The sequence below is a fragment of the Hypanus sabinus genome, chromosome 10, assembly GCF_030144855.1.
Source record: "Hypanus sabinus isolate sHypSab1 chromosome 10, sHypSab1.hap1, whole genome shotgun sequence".
Classification (NCBI taxonomy): Eukaryota; Metazoa; Chordata; class Chondrichthyes; order Myliobatiformes; family Dasyatidae; genus Hypanus; species Hypanus sabinus.
Window position 1 is genome coordinate 65925565 of NC_082715.1, and position 25997 is coordinate 65951561.

Consider the following 25997-nt stretch of genomic DNA (forward strand, 5'->3'; position numbering starts at 1 on the left):
TTGGGAAGTGGGAGGAAACTGGAGCATCCTGAGGAAACCCACGTGGTCATAGGGTGAACGCACAAATGCCTTAAAGACAGTGGTGGGAAATGAACGCGTGATGCAGGTGCTGTAATAGTGTAATGCTAACTGCTGTGTTACCATGCTGCTCCATACATTAGACTTAGTTATCAATGCCCGTTTACAAAAGTGATAATATATAAGCTAACCACAGTGCCTTCCTCCTGTCCGAGGATTTGTGTAGAATGATTTACCAAAATTTCTTCCTGTATAGGGGAGTCCAAGGCAGAGTTGGGAGGGGGCAGAGAGCAGTGGAAAAATGAATATATTGGGAGAAAAATGCTAAAGAAAGAGAAAGGGTTTGATAATCATGTGACTGCACTCGAGAGGATGCAGAAAAGATTCACTAAGTTGTGTCTGGGATGGGGATTTTGACTTCAGAGAGAGATTCGAGAGGTTGGCTGTTTTCCTCGAAACAGAAAAGGACTGAAGGGGTACCTAATAGAGGAAGGCAAAGTTTACATGATGTGTAGATAGGATTGTCAGTGGGAAATGTTTTCCTTTAGTACATTTGTCTGGGACCAGCTTAAGGGATAGTACAGTTAGAAGAAAAAACTTATGGAAGAAATGTTTAAATCCGGGAAGTGTGTGAAACCTGGAGCACACGAGCTGATCAAATGCTGGAGTGGAGGCAGGTTCCTACACAATGTTTGAAAGTATATTTGGATGAACATTTCAAAAGCCAAAGCATAGAAGGCCGGAAACTTGAAAATCGGATTCTATGAATCATTTTAAAATCAGTTTAATGCTCACGTCAATCGTGTATATTTAGGAGTTTTCCAAAATAATGTTGATTATTGTTTGGAATTAGTACTTCCAGGGTGCTGAATTTTTCAAGTGTTTTGGTGTAGACAGAGCACACTCTGCTTTATTCCATAATATTTCCTGGTAGCTCTACTCTCAAGCATAATTAATCTTTGCTGTGATTCTCTGCTTCTCTGAAATTTATCAGATTTCAGATTGTACCTTTCATCTCTTTTACTCCTGCCATAGAAGTAAAATAAATGAAAAAGCAAACTGTTATTAAGCATAAAGATATCAGGTGTGCCACCAGTGGTTTGGTTCTCTAATGTATTATAGATGCATTGGGACTATGGTGATGCTTATTTAGCAGATTTGAGGGGCTTGGCTTCTGCTTAGTATGCAGAGAAGAACTGTTATGTATATTTAAACATACATTCTGACAGATTTTTTGCAAGCTTTAATAAATGATGCAGGTGCTTTTTCAATCAGGCAAAATAAAGCATCTTGGAATAGATTCACCTTGCAACACATTTTGAGTTGGCTTTTGGCAACAATTTCCATGAGTTCTGGCCTAGTACGATGTGCAGCAATGTTGATATTAACTTTTCTTGACTCTTGGTGTACAGTTAATAATATCCATCTTTAAAAGTGTAAATAAGTTTAATAAAAGGTTTGTCAAGCCTTCAAGAATAACTTTTCTGGTCAAAAATTGGAGTCAAAGCAGAATAGCCAACTTGAATTACTAATATATATTTTATATACAGGTTTTTTAGTGCTTTCAAATTGAGGAAAATTATTCTATTTGGCATGTAGCATGGCGGGGGTGGTTAGCACTACACTGTTACAGCTTAGGGTGCTAGAATGCGGAGTTCAGTCCTGGTTTCCACTGTAGGGAGTCTGTACCTTCTTCCCATGGAATGCATGGATTTTCTCCACGTTCTCCAATATTCTCCCATGGTCCAAAGATGTACTGGGTAGGGTAACTACCTTGTCCATCTATCCGGTGATTAGGTTAGGGTTAAAATTGGGTAAGAGGTGCAGCTTCAAGGACCATAAAGGCCTATTCTGCACTGTATCTGTAAATAAAACTAATCAATTTCACAAAAAATAGTTTAAAATTTGTTATTACTCTGAATTCTTTCCCGTTGCCTTCAACTGTTAATTTCATCAATTAACCAGGGTGCACTTTGGCTCTGGAGACCATAATTCTTTTAGTTTCAAGGTAGTGAAAATAGTAATAAGGCGCTCCAGAAATTTAAGTTTTCAGCATGCTTATAATGTAATAATGGGGAACCACAAAATCAGCAAAAGCCCAATTTCAGCATGTAAATTATTCAACTAAGGTCTTTGTAGTAATGTGGAAATTTTCAGTAGGAAAGTTAAACTGAAACCAATATGTTTCACAGAAATGAGATTCTCAAGATGCTGGAAATATTGCGTAACACACAAATGCTGGAGGAGCTCAGTAACTCAGGCAGCATCTATGAGGTCTCCATTATCGTGATCTGAAAGTCGACTATTTCTATCCATTCATAAATTTTGCTTGGCCTGCTGATTTCTACCAGCAATGTGTGCATGTTGAGTCAGATTAATTCTCAGGTTTTCTTTTTACATTGGTTAATATGTTTTGGTGTACTTATATACAGTACATAGCTTAGTTTGTCTCTTCTGCAGATACTACTAGGCAGCAGAGCCCACACCGAGATAACTGTACAGCAAAACTAATGGAATTATGGTCATTAGAACCAATGTGCACCCTGAATGATACTTTCGCTACTTGCCCTACTTTGTTCTCTAATAAAGAGGTCCAACATTGCACATACAAATCCCCACCCCCTGCCCCCCAAATGAGGCACTCTATATTAACACAGGAAACTTACCTGGATGAATTTCAGAAATAACACCATATCTAGCCCACGCTCAGGGTGGTCCTGTAAGTAACCACTATTTTCCACTAATACAACATTAACACATTCAACTATGAGCAATTTACCTTTAAAATTTGCTCAAAGCTTCACAGATAATTGGTTTCTTTGCCTTACTATGCCCCCCGGCTGTGGTGATATCATGTGTCACATATCAGAACATGATTGGACCGAGTTGTGAGCATGCGCAGAACTGACAGAATGATCGAGAAGCTTGGATTAAACCCGTTCGTTGTTTGTTGTTAAATAAAAGTACTAGTTTTAATTCTTCCAGAATATGGTTTGTTCTTAGTAACCCACAGAAAGTACAAAGAGCACAACACTGGCTATCCAGTGGCTGTAACAGTTTCTTCCCCCAAGCTATCAGACTCCTCAATACCCGAAGCCTGGACTGACACCTTGCCCTACTGCCCTGTTTATTATTTATTGTAAATGCCTGCACTTTTTTTGTGCACTTTATGCAGTCCTGTGCAGGTCTGTAGTCTAGTGTAGCTTTCTCTGTGCTGTTTTTTTTAATTACGTAGTTCAGTCCAGTTTTTTTGTACTGTGTCATGTAACACCATGGTCCTGAAAAATGTTGTCTCATTTTTACTATGCACTGTACCAGCAGTTATGGTCGAAATGACAATAAAAAGTGACTTGACTTGAATTGACTCTTTACTAAACTCGGTCTTGCTGGCTGCTGCTTTTGTTCTTGCTCAGAGCCTCGCTCTCTCTGCCAATCTAGTTTAAACCATTTTATGTAGAGTTAGTAAATTTCCCTGCAAGGATATTGGTCCTTCTTTGGTTTAAGTGCAATCTATTCCTCTTGTACAGATCTCCTTTATTTCAACAGAGTTCCCCATGGTCCAAGAACCAAAAATCCCCTGTTCCCTTCACCAGTCACAATATCCTTCTATTTCTGACCTCACTAGTACATGATGTAGTGAGAAATCTAGAGATCATTATGCTTGCAATCTCACTTAACTTAACTAGCTCCATCATACTCATGCTCCAGGATCTTATCCCTTTTTCTACCAAGAAGTACAACAATCTCTGAATGTTCACCCTCCCCTTCGAGAAATTTCTGCAGCTGCTCAGAGGCATCCTTGAGCCTGGCACCCAGAAGGCATCACGTCATCCTGACATCCTTTCTGTAGCCAGAGTCTCTGTCTGACATACTATCAAATCTATCACTAGTGCCTTATCTGGCTACACCACTTCCCTCTGAGCCTCAGACAGTCCATACTATTATTAGCCGCTGAAAGAACATGCAAATCCTATCCATTTCCTTAACCCAGTCTGTCAGGAGTGACAGTACATCTGGTGATTTTTCCTTAGCTGCAGCTATCAGGGAGAACAGGAGGTAGCTTGGCTTCTCACATATAGATAATATGGGCTAAAGTCAGCATGGTTTCCTTAAGGGGAAATCCTGCCTAACAAATCTGTTGGAATTCTTTGAGGAAATAATAAACAGGATAGACAAATGAGAATCAATGGTATTGTATACTTAAAGTTTCAGAAGGCCTTTGATAAGTTGCCACACACAAGGCTGCTTAGCAAGATAAAAGCCCATGATTTTACAGTAAATATGCCAGCATGTATAAAGCATTGGTAGGCTTGCAGGAAGGAATGAGTGGGAATAAGGGGGCTTATTCTGGTAGGCACCTAGTGACTGGTGTTCTGCAGGGGTCAGTGTTAGGAGTGATTCTTTTCATATTATACATCAATGGTTTGAATGATGGAATTGATGATTTTGTGGTCAAGTTAGTGGACGATATAAAGACAGCTGGAGAAACAGATATTGTTGAAGCAGGACTTTGGCATATTGGGAGAAGGGGAAAAGAATTGGCAGATGGAATATGATGTAAGGAAGTGTATGGTTTGTTAGAAGAAATAAAGGTGTACACTATTTTATAAATAGGGAGGAAATTCAAAAATGTGAGGTGCAGAGGGACTTGGGAATCCTCATGCCGGATTTCCTCAAGGCTAACTTGCAAGTTGAGTTGGTGGTGAAGAAGGCAAATGTAATGTTAGCATTCATTTCAAAAAGGAGTAGGACAGATAAGAAAGCATGTAATGTTGAGGCTTTGTAAGACATTGGTCAGATCACATTCTGAGCATTGAGAACAGTTTTGGGCCCCTTATCTAATAAAAGATATGCTGACATTGGAGAGGGCCCAGGGAGTTCTCAAGAGTGATTTTAGGACTGAAAGTATTAACATCTGAGGAGTGTTTGATGGCTCTGGGTCTACTCTTGCTGGAGTTTAGAAGAATGAGTGTGGGGGGATCTTATTGAAACCTACTGAATTTTGAAAGACCTATAGGTTTTTGTGAACATAACATGGGAGTCTTTTTAATGTGCAGCCCTTTACTTCCATTACAAAGAAGCCAAAAGCATTCTCCTTACACAGACATCATTACATTGGACACCGTTTAGATTATGAGGACACTCAGTCCTCGTTTATTGTCATTTAGAAATGCATGCATGCATTAAGAAATGATACAATGTTCCCCCAGAGTGAAACAGGACAAACCAAAGACTAACACTGACAAAACCATTTTCTTTAAGTAAACACAATAACTCAATGATGGTGTTTGTGAATTATGTAGAACAGTTTCTATTATGAACAATATGCATCATCTGCCACCCAGTACTTTACCCTGCCAAGCCTATATAGTGGACATGAAGAGAATGTGTCCTACAGTGGGTGGGAGTGGGGGAGCAGAGGAGAGGCCATCTACTACCAGAGAACATAGATGCAATAGAGGGATATCCATTTAGGACAGAGATGAAGAGGAATTTCATTAGCCAGAGGGGCATGAATCTGTGGAATTCATTGACATAGACAGCTGTATAGACATCAAGTCACTGGATATATTTAAAAAGGAGGTTGATAGGTTCTTGATTAGTCAGGGAATGAAAGTCTACAGGGAGAAGGTAGGAAAATGTGGTTGAAAGGAATAATAAATCAGGCATGGTGGAATGATAGAAGAGTCATTGTGCTGAATGGCACAATTCTGGTCCTTCATCTTATGGCTTTATATTGCAGGAGGAGCATTCCACTGCCCTAGCTAACATTCTGCCTATGTTGAATCAAGTACTAAAGATCATCAGCAAAGTAAATTTTACCTGTCCTTCCCAGTGAAGCCTTTTTAAAAGATCCACTGTCACTTCCAACACCCAAGCAACTTACTCAGACATTTCACAGCAAAGCCTTGACTCCCTCTCCTATCCTAGCCTTCTCTCACAATGGCTACTCCACAATGGCTGCTCTGCATGACCATAACTTCTATTTATTGGCTGCTGTTGATCAGTTAACTCGCTTCACCTTTAGACTTACCTTTCTAAACTCCTGCATGCACTCCAAGTTTTGGGTCCTGTGAAGTGAAATTCCCCAGTAAAATCATTTAAGGATTCAGCAAATTAGTATACTGTTTTATATTAATAGTTATGAATGAGGAATAGTCTGCTTAACATTAATCTAGTGGGAATATTGGACCAAAAAATGGGAAGCTGGCCATGCAGCAGCTGAAGTTTATTGAGGGATACACTGAAGGTGGGCAGAGGCCAAAGTGTTGACAGTAGGAAAAGTGGACCCATGTGCTGGAAGAGTTATTTTTTCTGACATTGAATTGACACACACTGCATTTAAGTAAACTAACTGCTCCAGCACATGGGTAAGTTAAGTTCTTTAAAGGACAATACAACTGAGAAATCTAGCTACACAAATGGATAGGTTATATATTTTTAACGAGCCAAAGGTTATGTTAATTGGGACACATTGCCCAGTTTTAAAGTTCAAAGTACATTTATTATCAAAATATCAATACTATATATAACCTTGAGAGCTATCCCTGCAGTCAGCTACAAAACAAAGAAACCCAAAAGAATCTATTTAAAAAGACCATCAAACACCCAATGTGCAGAATACACAAGTGTGCAAACAATTAAAGTAAGCAAATAACACTCAGAACTGAAGTTCATGGAAGTGAGTCCACAGCTACAAAGCCAGTCACAGCTGATCCACGAGCTTGTTAGTTGCCTCAGTTCAGTGCAGAGATGAATAAACCTCACCAAGCAGTGGCCAGCCCTTGCCCTCGGTTCCAACACGTTGAACCTTTCAATCTGGCCCAGTGCTTAAAGTGCCCAACCTTTATTCTTTACTCTGATCTGGGTCCTGTCACTTTGATATGCTCTCAGGCCTGGGTCCCACCACCTTGAGATGGACAATACCCAACGTCTCCATTAATGTCCAGCACTCAAATCAATCAAACATCAGCTTGTTCCATGCACTCGAATTAAGGCCCTGCATCCGTGATTCTGCCTTGCTTCAGTCTGCCTCAGCTCAGTACTTGGAATCAACTCCAAGTCTGCTCCACCGAAGGCCAGACATTGGCTCATTCCTCACTCTCAGGACTGGGACCCAGCACCTCAATTTTGCCTGTACACACCGCGCCACAACTGCCCTGCACCTTGGAAACTTCAGTTCTCACCACAAAAATGACAGGTCATAAAGAATCATAGTAAATGGAGGGAGAGAGATGGCACAGATAGTAAAAATCTTTATCCTATGGTAAGCGGGTCTGAGACAAAATTGCATATATTGAGAGATAGAAGTTTTAAAAGAAGGAAGATGGAACTCATTTTCCACAAAGAGCATAGGTGCAGTCTGGAATGCATTGCCCGAAGATGTAGTTGAGGAAGATACTTGCATGATGCTTAAGTATCTGGACACAAACTTGAACTACCAAGCTGTAGAAGGCTACAGAGTCAGACTCAATGCTAGCGAATGGAATTAGTGCATTCAAGTGGAGGTTCTGAATATTTTCTGAACATTTCATACCATTAAAAAACACTGAAATTTACTAAAATCTTTCAGAACAAAGGAAAGAAGAGCAAACACTGATTTTTCTTATTTAAAATATTGTACAAATACTTAAACATCAAAATAAACACACAGTTAAAACAAAACATTTTTATAGCACGATCTTTAACAGGTCTGATCTACAGAGGGATCTTAAGGTCCAAGACCACAGCTCCCTGAATGTGCTGCGGAGGTTGATAGGATAGTAAAGAAGGGACAAGGTATGCTTGCTTTTACTAGTCGAGGCATTGAGTTCATGCAGCAGGAAATTATTTTGTAGCTTTATAAAATTCAGCTGAGGCCACATGTGGAGTATTGCATTCAGCACTAGTGGGATGGAAGAATATGGAGGCTATGGAGAGAATGTAGAAGAGATTTACAAAGATGCTTCTTAAATTAAAATATATGAGCTCTGAGGAGATTTTGGATAAACTTGTGTAGATTTCTCTGTAGTAATGGTGACTGAGGGGAGAGCTCATAGAAGTTTAAGATTATGAGAGGCATAGGTAGAATAGACAGCCAATATTTTTCTCCCAGTCAGAATGTCTAGTACTGGAACACATGTATTTAAGGAGAGTTCAAAGGAGGTATGTGGGGTAAGTTATATTTTGCACCAAGAGTGATAGGTGCCTTGAATATGATACCAGGTGTGGCAGTGAAGGCAAATTTGATACAGGTGTTTGAGAGGCGCAGAAATGTGCAGGGAATGAAGAGATATGGACCCTGTGTCAGCAGAAATAACAAATTAAATCATTAATTTTAATTAGTTTGGCACAACATCATGGGCTGAAAGGCCTGTTCCTGTGCTGTTCTTTTATGTTATATAATCCCTCGCAATGAAGAATTTCCTCCATTGTTTTAAATGAAGGAAAATAAGTCAATCTATAGGAAATCTAATATAATGCAAGTTGTTCCCTGGCTTTTTTATTGGTGGGAGATGTGCAGCAATATTTTACTATGCTACATGACCATAAGTCAGCTGGAAGAAGAGCACAATTGAAGTCACTTTTGTCCAACTGTCAGGAAGTCTGGGATCTGCATGCGAATTAGAAACTCATTGGCAGTTCCTTTTGAAAGATTTAATTTACATTTACAATTAATTTACACTTTCCCTCTAGATTCCTCATGAAGTTACTGTTTAATATTTATTTTATTTCACTATCATTGCTTTTAATTTTATCCCATCCAATTGTTTGTGAGCACAAAGTACACTGCTGATGCTGTGGTCAAATCAACACGTACAAACAAGCTGGATGAACTCAGCAGGTCGGGCAGCATCTGTTGAAATCAATTGTTTGTGAGCCTTGATCTATCCAGTCTGATAATTGTTTCATAATTGTTTTCATTCATCACAAAATTATAATATTGTTTTGATTTTAGAAAGTACCATCTAATAGTTTCCATTCCAAAATGAGAGTAAACCACTAGGATTCTAACATTTAAACAACTGTATTACATAGATGAATTTCTGGATGGAACATAGTTATTGATTGTTGTCAGTTCTTAATTTTGTTTTCAATTCTAATATTTCTTTCATTAGAGAGCATAAACATTGGACTCAGGACCTTGCAGAATAGAATGGTCTATATAAGAAATTGGATGATAGTAAGTGCAGTAGAGAAAGTTGTAAAGGTCGATGGACTTCAAATGGATCTTGGCCATGAGCCATCTCCTGAGATGCAGACAGAAATTTTCCAGAAAGGATGGAGTCAGAAATGAACCAATTCAACGATAGTAAGTGGAAATTGACAGCAGCTGGCATGTAATTCCAAAATTCTCTATGAATATATAAAGCAGCACAAATATGGTCATCAATGTACCAGAGAAAAAGGAGAGTGAGGGGGACTGAGGAGGACTGAAATAAGGACTATTCTATGAAACCTCCAAAACATAGACACAGCTTGGGCCCAAGTGAGGGCCCATTGCTCATCACTGATTGGGAAAAAGTGAGTGGAGATGATAAAGTTGTTCAATGTGAGATGCTTAGCCAGACAAATGAGCTATTGATGGAGGGGAACTGGTCAGGTACTTGTTGAAAAGGAATAGAGGTTCCAACTCTTCTTCATGTGGAATGCACGTCACTTGGTAAAAATGTTTTGGATAAGGAAACTGCAATCTATCAAATTGTCAGAATAATAATAGAGGCAAAATAAGAAATTGGCTGTTTTATTGATTTTATCTGAGAGGTGAGTAATGTACTTGACTTCAGAGAGTCATGACAACTGTTCTGCATGTCTGTGCTATTTCCATTTGCCCATATTAGCCTCACAGACTTACTATGCCTTACAATTTCAAATGCCTATCTAGGTGCCTTCTAAATTTTGTGATTCTATCTGCCTCCACCTTCCTATCTGGCAGTAGTTCAAGTTATCTACACAGCTCCTCCTACACAGATGCAAGGGTAGTTCTAACTTGTCCAACCTCTGAAGTAAATGAAGGTCTCCATTCCAGATAACCTCCTGGTGATCTCCCAGCAATTTTGTTTTCATCATTCCTGAACCATGGTGCTTGGAGTTGCCCATGGAAAAATGAAATTCTAACATGATCTTTCTGCTTTTCTATTTATAATCCCAATGAACCCCATAATTTTATTTTAAATCACCCCAGTGGTCAGGGTGATGGATAATGAAGCAATGTATCTTTCATTGCCTGTAACAAAGTTCAGCTCCTGGGAGTAATGTTTTGAGAAGATTTTGATGTGTTGATGTAGAATTAAACTTGCACACTAATTCCATGTCAAACAAGATTTGCTAGAAATAATTTTCTCCTCATTTATTTCCTTACCTCTGCAAACCTGACGGGGAAGGAAAATCAACATATATTTCGAAAGGCTATTTTAAAGACCAAATGTGTAGCCATGTATTGATACTCTTGTAAGTGAAAGAATGAAAGTGTTGAATGCACACAATTCTTTTGTGCATAAGGGATTGCTATCTCTAATATTCATTACAGAAAGCATCCAGGTGGAAAGATGAAGAGTTGAAAAACAGATGTAGTTCCTATAAACCAGAATGTGTCAAGGTTATGCAGTTTTCATCCTCCACGTTTTATTCAAAAACCTCATGCCACTTTGGAAACAGCTCAAAAGCAACGCTATCATATTTTCTGGTGCACTGCTTTTCAAGGTTTGATACAAGACCAAATTAATATATCTGACCGATGCATGAAATTGTAGACTAAATTTCAGATTTTGCAGAGTACAAAATAAATGTTGTGTTAATTTTTAGCAAGATAAAATGTACAGCCAAATCCCTAGCAGAAAGGATAAGTTCAAAATGATAAAGAGTAAGTTACAAGAAAGGTTGGCTATGCTAAAATTAAACAATTTATCAGATTCAGGTGGGATGTATCATTGGTCACTGAAGGAGACAAGATTGAGGGCTGAATGCTCTTCCATCTCTCCCCACTTACATTGTTTGAGAACATGTTCCATAAAAGGCCATGGAATTAACGTGCCCCTAATAATCTCACAAGGAAATTAGTTGAAGCCAGGAATCAGAAAAACCTGAATCAGAAGAAACAAGAAAATCGCAGAAGGGCTGCAATTGTAGAACAGAGCTGGAGACGAGAGTCTGCAGCTACTGGAATCTGGCACAATGAAAAATTATCTCAGCAACTCCATGGAGAGAAATAGACCATCAGTGTTTTGGATTGAGACTCCTCATCTGAACTCATGGTAACCTCAAACATAAATAGTTACTGCCCATCTCTACAGATGTTTCCTGAGCAATTGTGTCCCTTCAGCATCTTGGGGGCAGTGCAGCAGTTAGTGTAAGACTATTACAGTGCCAGCTGTAAGATCAAGGATCAATTCCTGGTGCTTCTCTAAGGAGTTGTCAACTACGTACTAGTCCTTTAGCAAACACATTTTACTGTATGGTTTAATGTACATGTGACAATAAGGCTAATTTCTCGCTCGTGAGTGTAAGAAAGGGTATCTGAAGCAGGTACAAGTTGAAGGAGATGAGTGAAGGTTCAGAACTCAAAAGACAAAACACTGAAGGAAACATGTCCAATGAAGGCAAGTGGAATTGGTGTAGATAGGTTTAAAAAATAAGGTTGGTATGTACTTGGTATGAGAGAAAAAAAAAATTCTGTGTAGTATGTATTTGTGACTCTGTTAGCCAATGAGTCTATAAACAGCAAGTTATGTCAAACCTGTACTAAGCACTGGTTAGGATATTGCTGGAAAATTGTGTTCAGGTCTATTTCCAGACTTGATACGTCCAAAAGAAGGTGTAGAAAAGACTTAGGACCAGATTAGAGAAAAGGAGAATAGACAAAGGGCTACAAGCTATGATGCTTCAGGTAGGGTAAATTGAGTGAAACAGTTCCCATTCAGAAATAGTTCAAGCTCATGAGATAATTGATATTCTAGGCAAAAGCACAAAGAAGATGTGAGATAAAGGATTTTTAAAAATCAGAGACTCCAGTCTGGAATACACTGCCTGTAAGGGTAATGCCATCTAAAGGGAACTGGACTTGCACTTTAGAATAATTAGCACTGCTGTGGGGAAAGAGCAGGGGAATGATGTGTGGTGTTTCTAGGAAACAGAATAAACCTGACAGAGAAAAGTCCTCCTAGATAGGCTTACACATGCAGGCACCTCCCAGTATTCACCCAGCTAATAGGATTTACCTGCTGCTCATTCCATACTCATCACTGCTAGCCTATTTAACCCCAATTCTCACTCACAGTCTGTGTTCAATCATTGAACAAGTTGGCTTCAGCCAGATGCTCCAAGCCTTCATTGTCCCTGCCTAAAGTTTACCTTGTTGCCTGTTGTGTTTATTTTCTGTTCTCTCATGTGTTGTGGCCCATTGTGACTTGTTAATTTGTGCTCTACTAGGAAAGTACTGTTTTCTTTGCTGCTCTGCTTTTGGGTCAAGCCTCCTCTGCATTTCCTGACAGGATGAGTTAATCATTGATTAACCCTGCAAGTATGCTCCTCTAAAGCATGTTGTTTACTGACTACAACTCAATCCTGATGCAGCAGGAAACAATTGACCATCTTTCTGTCACACATACCAACTCTCTGCCTCAGTGCAGCAACTCCATGACAGTCAGTCTACTCCCTTTAAGCCCCAGATTCCAGTGCCTGAATACTTTGATGGGTCTCCAGCCCAATGCCACAACTTCTTGTCCCTCTAATTGAGCTCCAACCACATCTGTATTCAATGGATTGGGTTAAGATTGTATTCCTAACCCCTCTCTCTTGAGTGGGTGAGCTCTGACGTGGGTCACCACCAACTGAAACAATAAAGTCACTATTTGCAACAGATATGAGGATTTCACCATTGAAACGCAGCAGGTTTTCCACCATCTTGGAAGTGAAAGGGAGCCATGGATCTGATACTTTACCTGCGCCAAGACTTATGCTCTGTGCTGGATTACACTGTGAATTCAGGATCCTCGTGATGGAGTGTGACTGGAATACAGAAGTGCAGCTGCCTCGTTACCATCATGGCCTCTCTGAGCACTTGAAAGACAAGCTGTCTTCCCAGGAGATGCCCACCAACCTTGAAAGCCTCATCACTCTGGCGCTCATATTGACAAATGACACTCCAGATCTACAGCCAGAACTTCAGTTCTGTTTCTGATTACAGTACCCTCATTATCAACACCTTCAGAGTGCAGATAGCTTGGGAAAGCTTCTTTATTACCCCACCTTCACCACCCCCCCACCAAAAGCAAGCACGCCAGTGGAGTAACAACTACTGGAGCAGCTAACTCCCATTCCATCAAAAGCGCACTTCATCTGGGATGGCGCCTCTGGCAAGCTCACTCCAGCCTTTTGTTGCAGCTCCGTCATCTGTCTCAATCTCTCCTCCTTCACTCACTGTCAGCTCAACATGCACAGGAGGCTCTGGTGGATTCCAGTGCCTCAGACGACTTTCTGGATTGGACCCTGTGTTTGCAGCTTGCACTCACTACTGAACCTATCTCTATCCCTTCAACATCACAGCCATTGGCAGACATCTCTCGGGGCCTGGGACAGTCAGAGTGTGCACACATCTTGTGTACTTGAGCATTGGAGAGCACCTTAAGTCCATCTAATTCCTCCTCATCGACCTACCCAACACTCCTCTCATCCTGGGTTACTCCTGGCTCTCCACTCATAAGCCTGGTCATCGGTTTACTGCTGAGTTGGGGACCCATCTGCTCGACCACCTGCCTTCACCTCGTAAATCGATGGAGGAAATCCTTAACCTCACCAAATTCCCACAGGAACATTACAACTTAGTCTTACAACCTTGAGATTCATCTCCTTACAGGCAGCTGCAAGACCAAGAACCCCGAAAGAACCCATTAAAAAAAATGAAAAGTATGAAACTCCCAATATCCAAAAAAAGAACAAATAGTGCAAAAAGTAAACAACATTCAGAGCTAAAGTTCACAAACCTGAGTTCACAGCCTTGAAGCTGGTCAAGATAGGATTAGGTCTAAGAGCCTGTTGGTTGTAAACCACAGCCCCCATTCAGCACAGAGACAAGTAAACCTCACTGGCCTTTCCCTTGCCTCTGACCCTGAAATCCATATGTTTTCCAAGCCTTCATTGATGAGATCCTCAGAGACATACTACACAGGGTATGTGTCTGTCTACCTCAAACACATCCTCATCGTCCCCAAGAATACATTTGTCAGATCCATTCAGTCCTTCAGCACTTCCCTGAAAACCAAATGTACTGCATAGTAGAGTAGTGCCAGTTCCAATCCCCAATCATTTCCTTCCTGGGTTATATCTTTTCACCCCAAGGCATAACCATGGACCCAGAGAAAGTGCACACTATTGTTGAATGGTGATGACTGTGCACCCCGAAACATCTACATAATTTTTAGGTTTTCTCCAATTTCCACTATCATTTCATCAAAAATCACCGCTCATCTCACCTCCCTCACCGAGTCAGCTACCTCATGGATAACATGTCACACTACTGTGGACCACACTTTCAAGGAGCTTAAGAAACCCTGCATCACCACTCCCATTTTCTGCCATCCAAACCCATAAAGACTATTTGTGATAGAGGTGGATGCATCTGATGTGGACATTGGGGCCATCCTCTCCCAGCGAGGATGAGGATGGGAAGTGGATGGGAAGACACAATCTCATGTCTTCTTCTCACTGTACAGTGTCATTATGGAGCTGAAGACAGGGAGCTACTCGCCATTGAATGGACCATGGCAGTGTGGAGACCTTGGCAGATGAGAAACACCTAGCTTTTCCTGATCTGCACTGACCATCAGAACTTCAGTTCCATACAACAAACCACCAACGTCAGGTTTGCTGGGCCCTTTTCCTTAACCAATTCAACTTCATCTCCCACCGACCTGGCTCCAAGAACACAAGAGCAAATGCCCTGCCATGACATTTTGACACTGTTGAATGGAGCTGACCTTGTGTTGATCATTCCATCCGCTAAAATCCTTGCTTCGACCATCTGAAATCTTGAGCATTGGATCTATCTGGCCTTAAAGCATGAGCCTGGTCCAGCTGACACACCTGACAACCACTTTTACATGCCTGTGATTGTGTACGCTGGTGGATTCCAGTGGGCCCACTCCTCATCCGTCTCTGGCTATCTAGGCATAAAATGGACTCTGGATTTTCTATGATTCCAGTTCTTGTGGCCCACATTGATCACTGATGTATATCAGATAATTGCTGCCTGCCCTCAGTTTGCACAGTCCAATTTCTCCAATCAGCATGCTTCGGGTTCCTGCAAGTTCTACCAGTCCTTTGATGCCGGTGGTCCTACATTGCCATGATTTTTTCAAAGGTTTGATCATGAATGTGGTAAACTGGTTCACCAAGGCTGTCCACTTCCTAGTTTCCACCCAGCTAACAGCATAAGCCTATCGCTTGTGTGTCTCATCACCTGCAGCCTATTGAACCTCAGTTCTCACCCACACTTGTTCATTCATTGAATCAGCCAGCCTTAACCTGTTGCTTCTAGCCTTTGTTCTCCCTGCCTAAAGTTTATCTTGTTGTCCATTGTGTTTAGTTGCTGTTTTCTGTTCCTGTGCCGTTATTTTATACTCTATTAATAAAATATTGTTTATCGCTAAATTGTCTCTACTGTTCTGCTTTTGAGTCAAGTTTCCTCTACATTTCCTGACACTCTTTCATTTCTGTAATAAGTTAATGATTTGTTGCAATAAGACTTGACACTATTGCACCTTCTCAGATACCACCCAGTGATTTTTCTCCAATGCTTCTGCTGACCATCTGAGATCAGTTCCGGTTTCACATCAATTATCAAACCTAGATCTTGTCTAAAACTGGTCAACATTCCCATGGGGTTGTTTTCCACGTGTGGCTCAGGTTTGTTGCCTTTTCAAGGCTTGCTGAGACTGATCTGTGAACTACCTCAAATTTCCTCACCACTCCCTCCTGAGTTAACCTAACAGATAACTGACAAACAGTTGATGTTGTTCACACTTCAAGATTTAATTAGAATAATCCTAACCATCTCAGAAAGTAGTTCAACATCCTTCAGTCTTCCAATTGCAAGTATAACAAGTGTCAGATTCTTTTTTAAGATATAGGAGCAGAAGCAGACCATTTGGTACATTGAGTCTGCTCTTCCATTCAATCATGGGCTGATCCATTCTTCCAGTCATCCCCACTCCCCTACCTTCTCCCCATACCCTTTGATGCCTTGCCTAATCAAGAACCTATCTATCTCTGCTTTAAATGCACCCAATGTCTTGGCCTCCACAGCCGCTTGTGGCAACAAATTCTACAGATTTACCACTATCTGACTAAAGTCATTTCTCCACATCTCTGTTCTAAATGGACACCCTTCAATCCTGAAGTTGTGCTCTTTTGTCCTAGACTCCCCTACCAGGGAAATAACTTTGCCATATCTAATCAGTTCTGGCCTTTTAACATTCAGAATGTTTCTATGAAATCCCCCCTCATTCTCCTAAACTCCAGGGGATACAGTCCAAGACCTGCCAGATGTTCCTCATACAGGAACGCTTTCATTCCTGGAATCATTCTCGTGAACCTTCTTTGAACCCTCTCCAATGTCAGTATATCCTTTCTAAAATAAGGAGCCCAAAATTGCACACAATACTTCAAGTGTGGTCTCACAGGCGCCTGAGAGACTCAACATCACATCCCTCTTCTTTTATTATATACTCCTAGACATGAATGTCAACATTACATTCACCTTCTTCACCACCGACTCAACCTGGAGATTAACCTTTAGGGTATCCTGCACAAGGACTCACAAGTCCCTTTGCATCTCTGCATTTTGAATTCTCTCCCCATCTAAATAATAGTTTGCCTGTTTATTTCTTACATCAAAGTGCATGACCATACACTTTCCAACATTGTATTTAATTTGCCGTTTGTTTTCCCATTCCCCTAAACTACCCAGGTCTCTCTGCAGACTCTGTTTCCTCAATACTATCCGCTCCTCTACTTATTTTTGCAATATCAGCAAATTTAGCCACAAATCCATTAATCCCATAGTCCAAATCATTGACAAACATCATAAAAAGCAATGGTCCCAACATTGACCCCTGTGGAACTCCACTGGTAACCAGCAGCCAGCCAGAATAGGATCCCTTTATTCCCACTCTCTGTTTTCTGCCAATCAGCCAATGCTCCACCCATGCTAGTAATTCCCCTGTAGTTCCATGGGCTCTTACCTTGCCAAGCATCCTCATGTGCACCTTGTTATAGGCTTTTTGAAAATCCAAGTACACCACATATACCGTATCTCCTTTCTCTACCCTGTTTGTAATTTCCTCAAAAAAATTACAGTAGGTTAGTCAGGCAGGATCTTCCTTTTAGGAAACCATGCTGGCTTTGGCCTCTTTTGTCATGTGCCTCCAGGTATTCTGTAATCTCATCCCTAACAATTAATTCCAACAACTTCCCAATCACTGATGTCAGGCTAATAGATCTATAGCTTTCCTTCTGCTGCCTTCCACCTTTCTTTAATAGTGGAATAACATTTGCAATTTTCCAGTCTTCCGTAACAATGCTAAAATCTATCGATTCTTGGAAGATCATCGTTATTGCCTCCAATTATTTTCTTCAGAACCCGAGGGGTGCATTCCAACAGATCCAGGAGATTTATCCACCCTCAGACCATTAAGCTTCCTGAGCACCTTCTCAGTTGTAATTTTCATTGCACATACTTCACTTCTCTGGCACTCTTGAATGGCCGGTATACTGCAGATGTCTTCCACTGTGAAGACTGATGCAAAATCCTCATTCAGTTCCCCTGCCATCTATATGTCTCATTACAATATCTCCAGCATCATTTTCTACTGGTCTTATATCTACCCTCAACTCTCTTTTGCCCTTTATATGCTTAAAAAAACGTTTAGTCTCTTCTTTGATATTAGTCGACAGCTTCCTTTCATAATTTATCTTTTCTTTCCTAATGACCTTCTTGGCTTCCTTCTGCAAGATTTTAAAAGCTTACCAATCTTCTATTTTACCACTAACTTTGGCTTCCTTGTAGGCCCTTTCTTTTACTTTGGCTCTAACTTCACTTGTCAGCCACAGTAGTGTCTTTCTTCCATTCAAAAATTTCTTCTTATTTGGAATATCTGTCTTGCACTTCACTCATTTTTTGCAGAATCTCCAGCCATTGTTGCTCTGCTGTCTTTCCCGCTAGTGTCCCTTTCCAGTCAGCCTTGGCCAGTTCCCCTCTCATGCCATTGTAATTTCCTTTATTCCACTGAAATACCAACACATTGGAATTTAGTTTCTCCTTCTCAAATTTCAAAGTGAACTCGATCATACTGTGATCACTGTTCCCAAAGTGTTCTTTAACCTTACACTCTTTTATCACTTCTGGATCATTGCACATCACCCAATCCAGCACAGCCAATCCCCTAGTGGGTTCAACAACAAGTTGTTCTAAAAACCCATCCCTTGGACATTCTACAAATTTGCTCTCGAGGTCCAGTACTGGCCTGGTTTTCCCAATCCACTTTCATGTTAAAACCCCCAATGATTATCATAACATTGACCTTCTGACACACCTTTTCTGTCTCCTGCTGTATTTGTAATCCACATCCCAGCTGCTGTTCAGAGGCCTGTATACAACTGCTATTAGGGTCCTTTTACCCTTGCCATTTCTTAACTAACCCATAGAGACTCTGCACCTGCCAATCCTATGTCATCCCTTTCTAATGATTTAATATTATTTCTTTCCACAAGGCAGCACCACCCCCTCTGCCCACTAACTTAACTTTTTTGATACACCATATTTCCTTGGACATTCAGCTCCCAATAGCAGCCCTCCTTTAGAAGTTTGGGCACAATGTCATACTTGCCAATCTGTAGCTGAATTTCAAGATCACCCATTTTATTTCTTATGCTGCGTGTATTCAAACACAACACTTTCAACACTTACACCACATTTTAGCTCCTACCGTGTTTCTAAGTCTGCACAGAAATACAGAGCAAATAGTCTAGCTAAAATCAATCTCCTTTGCCACCGTTCGGAGAAAGTCTACTGGCAGGGATCCTCATTTCATATTAAGACTTGGTTAAAATCACTAAAATAGGATTTTCCTCATACAGTTGCTGAAACTTGGGTGAAAATCTTGGTTACACACACCAATTACAACACTGTTGAGATAAATGAAAATTCCTGCGCTGTCCCCTACCATTTGAAATCATGAAATTCAATTGCAGATGTGTAAAAGACACATTCAGGCATTCCAAATCAAGCATTCTTAAGGTACAGACCTCCTCATCAACAAAACAACTGTTCCTATCAAAGACAAACACGGGGATGTGTTTCAACATTGTACAACAAGCTGTAAGCATAGTTTAGCAATTAAAAAAAAAGCTCTCAATTTGCTTCAAGGGCTTTCTTCTTTCTCCTGTCTAAACAAATTCAAATTAGCTGTCTTTGAAGCCATCTGGTCTTAGTTCCTGTGGCAGGATATACTTTGAAAAATATACTTTAAAAAACGTGATACAAATATGTGGTGACTGTTTGGTTATAGATTTTAATTTCTATGATATATTTATTAGAAAGTGATGATTTTTACATGCACTTTGGATCTGGTAGACACTGGTTGGAAACTACCCCTGTATCTGCCTGACAAGGTAATGGTAGGGTCTATTTTACCTCCTAAATTTCTTCAGCATTTTGCCCAACCTCTTTGTCATGGGCCTATATAAACCAGTAAAAAGAAAAAGTTAGAAAAGAGATTGGGGACTGATGTATGGAGGAACACGGTAATCCATTGACCAATCTATTTTAGCAATAGGCAAGAGAGCACAACCAGTAGTATGAGATAAAGGTTAAAGTGTTAAATCCTTCAAAGAAATCAAATAAAAAGGTAACAGACTCAATATTCATCTTCCTAATGCTAGTAATGCTAATTAGTAGCCATCTGTTGACCCAAGGGATCTATGATTTTTAATGGATTTAGGAAACCGTCTCAATGTTAGTAGTGTAAGTAGACTTGAAAATCAGGTTTCGTTCTTAACTGGTTCTCATTACCTACCATCTACATTACTAGTAAATCAACTCACTGAGGTTTAGGTTTAGGTTCACTCTCGCTCTCTGACTGGATGTTATTCAGTTGTACAAAAGGTGAAAATTGCCTTCATTATTTCTACAGCTTCAGCAATACATTTATTCCAATTGCAAACATAGATTAAGAACATTCTTCCTTAGCATGTGTACCAGCATCATAGATTGGTTTATCAATTATTTGTCACAATCTCTTCTGCTACCTCTTTTCGAACCGGGGGAGGGTCATCTACTTGGCCTAGGTGATTTAATTACCTTCAGACTTTTCAGCTTCTCAAGCACCTTCTCCTTAGTAATACTAGCTACACTCACCACTGCCCCCTGACACTCGAGTTTCTGGCACACTGTTAGTATTTTCCACAGTGAAGAATAATGCAAAATACTTAAGTTTGCTTGCAATTTCTTTGTCCTCAGTTACTACCTCACCAGTGTCATTTTCCAGTTATCCTGGGATACCGTATTCAGCAGGTTGAGCCTTGCATCTAATAGGATGTTACAACATTGGGTGTCATGGTAGTGTAGCAGTCAGTGTAACATTATTACAGTTTGGGGCGTTCAGAGTTCAATCCCAACATCCTCTGTAAAGAGTCTGTACTCCTCCTGGTGAAATGCATGTGTTTTCTTTGGTTACTCTGGTTTCCTCCCACAGTCTGAACACATACTGGTTAGTACACCAACTGGTCATTCTATACTGTCCCCATAATAAGGTCAGGATTAAATTAGGGGTTGACAGGCATTGCTGGGTAGTGCAGCTTGAAGGGGCAGAAGGACCCACTCCACACCATATTTCTAAATAAAAGTATATCTATAATTGAATACCAATGACTTTCTCCACTATTTGCCATGACTGTGGAGAGTGAGGATGGTAAGTATAGAGATTAGTAAGGGAAATACAAGGAAAACTGAGATGGTGATCTTGGTTACTCTAGGTTTAGGGAGAAAAATAGATTTCAAAATTGAAGGAAAAGCAGGGAAATTTGAGGGGTGCAATTAGATACAGGATTGAGGCAGAGTAATTGCTATTAATAAGGTAAAGAGGGAATATTTCAAGAAAGATTTATGACTCAGATTCTCTAGCAACTGATCTCTTATGATAGGCCTTTCAACTTGATCCTTTGGGTAAGGCAGTCTTCATTACTCGAGGCATGTAATCTTTGGGTGAAGTTTAGAATTTCAAATTCTTAGCAATCATTTTTCATGCTCTAAAAGAAGTCACCAGATATGCCTAACTGTCCTCTTGCACATCATAGCTCCTGAAAATCTGGATCTAATTTTAAATTCACTGTGAACCCAAAGCACGAGGCTGCATGTAAGATACAATGTCATTGAGTAATGCATAACAATGTTGTGTTACATGATTGGATGCTTAAGTTTTAGTTTCTTCCTGAGAGTTCCTGGATGGCATATCATAACGAGCTTCTATCCTTGAAAAGCTAAACAACCCTGACAACCCTTTGCTTTTGCTTCACAGAAAACCCCATCATATTTCCAGCCAGGCATTACCATCAAAGAAAAATTATCATGGTGTTGAAGGGATAAAAATAATAGAAGATAATGATTTTAGATTTAGAATGCTTCAAACCTTTTTTTCTAAAAGACTTCCAAGTCAAGCTAAAGTCAAAAAATAGATGCTATAGAAATTCAGTGATTATGAAAACCAAAAGTTAGTGTTAACTTCTAAATCCGCAAGCCATATAATTGCTGTAGATGCTAGTGAAGAGGAAAAATAGGGTACATCTATTACACAGTTCATGTTCTCAAGATGCATTAATATTGTCTGCTTTCAAACTGTAACTGAGTAATTCAGTCTCTGTAGTCTACATGTACACTTGAATAATTTACATTTCTTTCATTAGGAACATTAATTGACATAAACTGCATTTAAAATTTAGTTTCTGCTGTATGATACAGTATCGTCATTGTTTTTGATATTCAATTTTTTCCCAATGAACTGAGCTGTCCACCTTATAAAGGATATACTACTGTGTATCATTGCATATTTTTTTTCAGAAATAGTTCCTAAAAAGGATCAATTGCCATGATTCCATTCTGATGAGCCAAAGCACACATAGGTGTCATGTGTCAGCCAGTGAAGAAAGTATGCCTTTATCTGCCAGAGAATGATATTTGCTAACCTTCATTCATCAGATACATCAATCCTGGGTTAATAGAACTGCAGAAAGGTATGCAGAAAATTGCTAACTACAGTCTGTGCAATCCATTTGGAAACAGTGCAGGTCCCTTTTTCAGCATTCTCTTATTGTAAGCCATCCAGACACTGTTTAGCTAATTTTATAGATTCCAGCTGAGTATTAGCATAATGGTGTTCATTTCATGCACAAAAATGGGTGAAATTCAGTTTCTAAGATTATGCTCTTATATAATCTCATGCAATGCTGTATCAGCTGCTGCCATGCATCTGTAATATGTTGTGTTTTTCAGTGCATTACTTTGTCATAACTAATGGAAAGCTGCACATAAACAGTTCCGGAACAGGCCGAAGAGCTTTCATCTCCCAAATGGTAGTCTGAATAAAAATTGCTACAAAAATGTGATTTTAATTCCAGAAAATTGCACAGGTAACGTAATTTTATATTCAGAGTTGGAATCATACATCATAGAATCAGACTGTTTTGCATCCATGTTGAACAGATTGTCTATTTGAACTAGCCTCACATTTTTGCATTTGGCCCATGATACTCTTTCCCATCTATGTATCTATCTAAATCCTTTTAAGCGTTGGAATTGTGCCTACATCCACCACTTCCTCAGTCAGCCTGTTCGATACACCCACCACCCACTGTGTGGGGAAAGAATGCCCTTCAGTTCCCTTTGAAATCTTCCCCTCTCACCTTAAACCGATTCCCTTCAGTTATGAACTTCCCTACAGCAGGAAAGAGACTGCTCATTCATTTTGACCACAGTCTTATTCATCAAAGATTGCATTGAACAACCAGATGATCATTCCCAACTTCTAAGGGGAAGTCTGTGAGCGGTAGTGTACCAAAGAGATAGATGCTCGGTCCTCTTACTGTTTTGTGCAATTTGCTAATGAGTTAGATAAGAATATGAAATATTTGATCAGTAAGGTCACAGGTGACAAAAAAATGGTGTTATAGATATTTAGGAAGCTATCTAAGACATAGACAAAGAAAAGAAACGTAGCACGATCATCAACCACCCCAAAATCTCCCCTCCCTACACAAAAAAAAACAAAAATGGACAAGGCACATGAACCTTCAAATTCCTCATCCCACACACAAAAAAAACAGAACAACCCACTGCCTTGCCTTCATCAACTTTCCTGGTAACTTCCTTGAAAAACTTGATAAGAGTGGATAAATACAATGTGCTGCACATGAAGCAACGCTGACTATCCCTGAACAGCCCATATTTGTCCAAATACTGATACACCTTCCAATAACTTTCCTACTACTGGTGTCAGGCTCACAGCCATATAATTTTCTGCTTTATTTTTAGAGCCTTAATTAGCGAACAATATCACCTATTGTCCAATATGAACGATGTATTCCTTTTTTGGAATATATATATATATATATATATATATATATATATATATCAGTACATATGACAATCATAAACCAATTGCCAATACGATTCAAACAGTTTCAATAGCAGAAGCATTCATAGGAAGACCACACTGTAGATCTGCAGGAGAGTGGACGAAACAGAGCAGTGCATTACAGGCAGCCATGACACAACAGCTACAAGGGGAATACAACCTTCGACAAAGCATTCGAATGCCATCTCTGAGGATAGTCAAGGACTAACGATGCTATGTAAACTGTGACAAACAATTGGAGATAGCTTAAACCAAATTGTTAATCTGCTGGAGCTGATGAATATCCAATATTACAACTCCCTTGGTTATGTTGTCTTATGATATATCAAAGGCTCCAGTGCAGTTATCTGGCCATCCATAACTGTATTGATTCTATCACCAGGTGTTCTAATTGCATCACCTTTGTCTGTGATGATGCCAGTCAAAATGGGAAAGAAATGACACAAGTTTAAATAAAGATGATTTATCTGTGGTCCATTTTACTCTTATTCCTTAACCAGCTGCAGGCTATAGAACCATGAATCTCTTGCATGTTTAGTCTGATCCCACACTCCCATTGCCCACTGTGTCCAATTCACTAAGAATTTTAAGGACCTCTCATGGTTATCTGTAAGTCTTTGTAAGAAGCAGTAAACACAATCATTCACTCAAACAGAAGCGGAATGAGTAAGAAATCCTTGATCAACAGTGCTATGCCTGAAAGAATCCAAATCCTCTGTTAATGATGAAATCCTATAAAAACTGAGTAAAAAGTGAAAATCTGATCTCAGATAAGGCACTGAGCAGTTGAAACATTCTGACTAGGAGACGATTGGGCCAAGAATGAATCGCTACTCTGCTTTGAGGAAACATAACATGTTGCTATGGTGACCCAAAGTAAGGAAGTGAAAAATTAACCACAATTATCAGACACATCTGTTCAAAATACCCATTTTGTGAAGATGGAAAGACTTAACTTGATTGCAGTGAGTTTACTGTTTACATTCTGTAAACGTCTAGAATGTTTATAAGGGCAAGGTATCGTACAGCAATTGGTAGACATTGAACCAAAGCTCAATAAGGAGTCCTTACCCTTCAAGGAAAAGTAAAGAAAAATATCAGTACTAAAGTGGTAGGATGTTTTCCAACTTTATGTATCAGACATTCATTGTGATAACATTTTCCAATGTCATCACAATGTGTTTGAAATGCATTTTACTGCCTGTTTGGATGGAATTGAGTTTACCAAAAAAAACACAAATATTTCAGTTTTGTAATTACAGTTAACAGCTGAGATAATGAGGATTATAAAAGTGAAAGCAAACCTTGAGAGCATTGGATCACCTGGAAGTCAAACAAGGATTCTGAAGTCAAAAGCAGCATGGTTTTGCCGGAGATGATGGGGAAGCAAAAGATGGAGTTGTGATGGAGTTGATAAATTTAGATATTAGTGTTCCAGTGATAGGTGGAGGAAATCATTGTGTCCTAGATGAACTTGGCAGAGCAGTATCCAGGAGAGTGAGCACCACATTGTGACAACACGGCTCTTGGCAAGTCAGGTGGCAAAACTTAGTCAGGTTGGAAAGGGTTAGGTATCACAATCATTGACACAATCATTTCTGTGAAAGCTCATTAAAGTAAAGACTATTGCTATAAAAATAAGCAGCCAATTCATTGAAATATGGTGTTGGCCATAGACCAAAATTTGAGTCACAGCACAACTTATATTATTTCCAGGACTTAGTATTTTCCTAAAGTTATATAAGTATCTGTTAGTCTCATGAGACCATGGATTTGCACCTTGGTATGTTTCCAGGGTGCGGGCCTGGGCAGGGTTGTATGGGAGACCAGCAGTTGCCCAAGCTGCAAGCCTTCCCCTCTCCATGCCACAGATGTTGTCCAAGGGAAGGGCACTAGGACCCAATCAGCTTGGCACCGGTGTCATCACAGAGAAATGTGTTGTTAAGTTCCTTGCTCAAGGACACAACACACTGCCTCAGCTGAGGCTCGAACCAGTGACCTTCAGATCACTAGGCCACTTTGTCCACTTATCCACATGTCACTTTGTGGTCATATTCCCTGATTGTGTTTATAACCAACTATAATATATTGACTGTAAAGCAATACTGAAATTAAGTTAATTAAGTGAATGTTGCATTGTTAAAATATTATAATTCGAATACCAAAATGCAGTGCTTTCAAAAAGCTTATTCAAGGATAAACAATCAGAACATTATCACAAAATCTTCTTTAATATTTGTCTCAGATAAACAGAGCATTTTCATTCATAATCATTAACATGAACAAATTTATTCTTTGTGTCAATGAAATTCATTT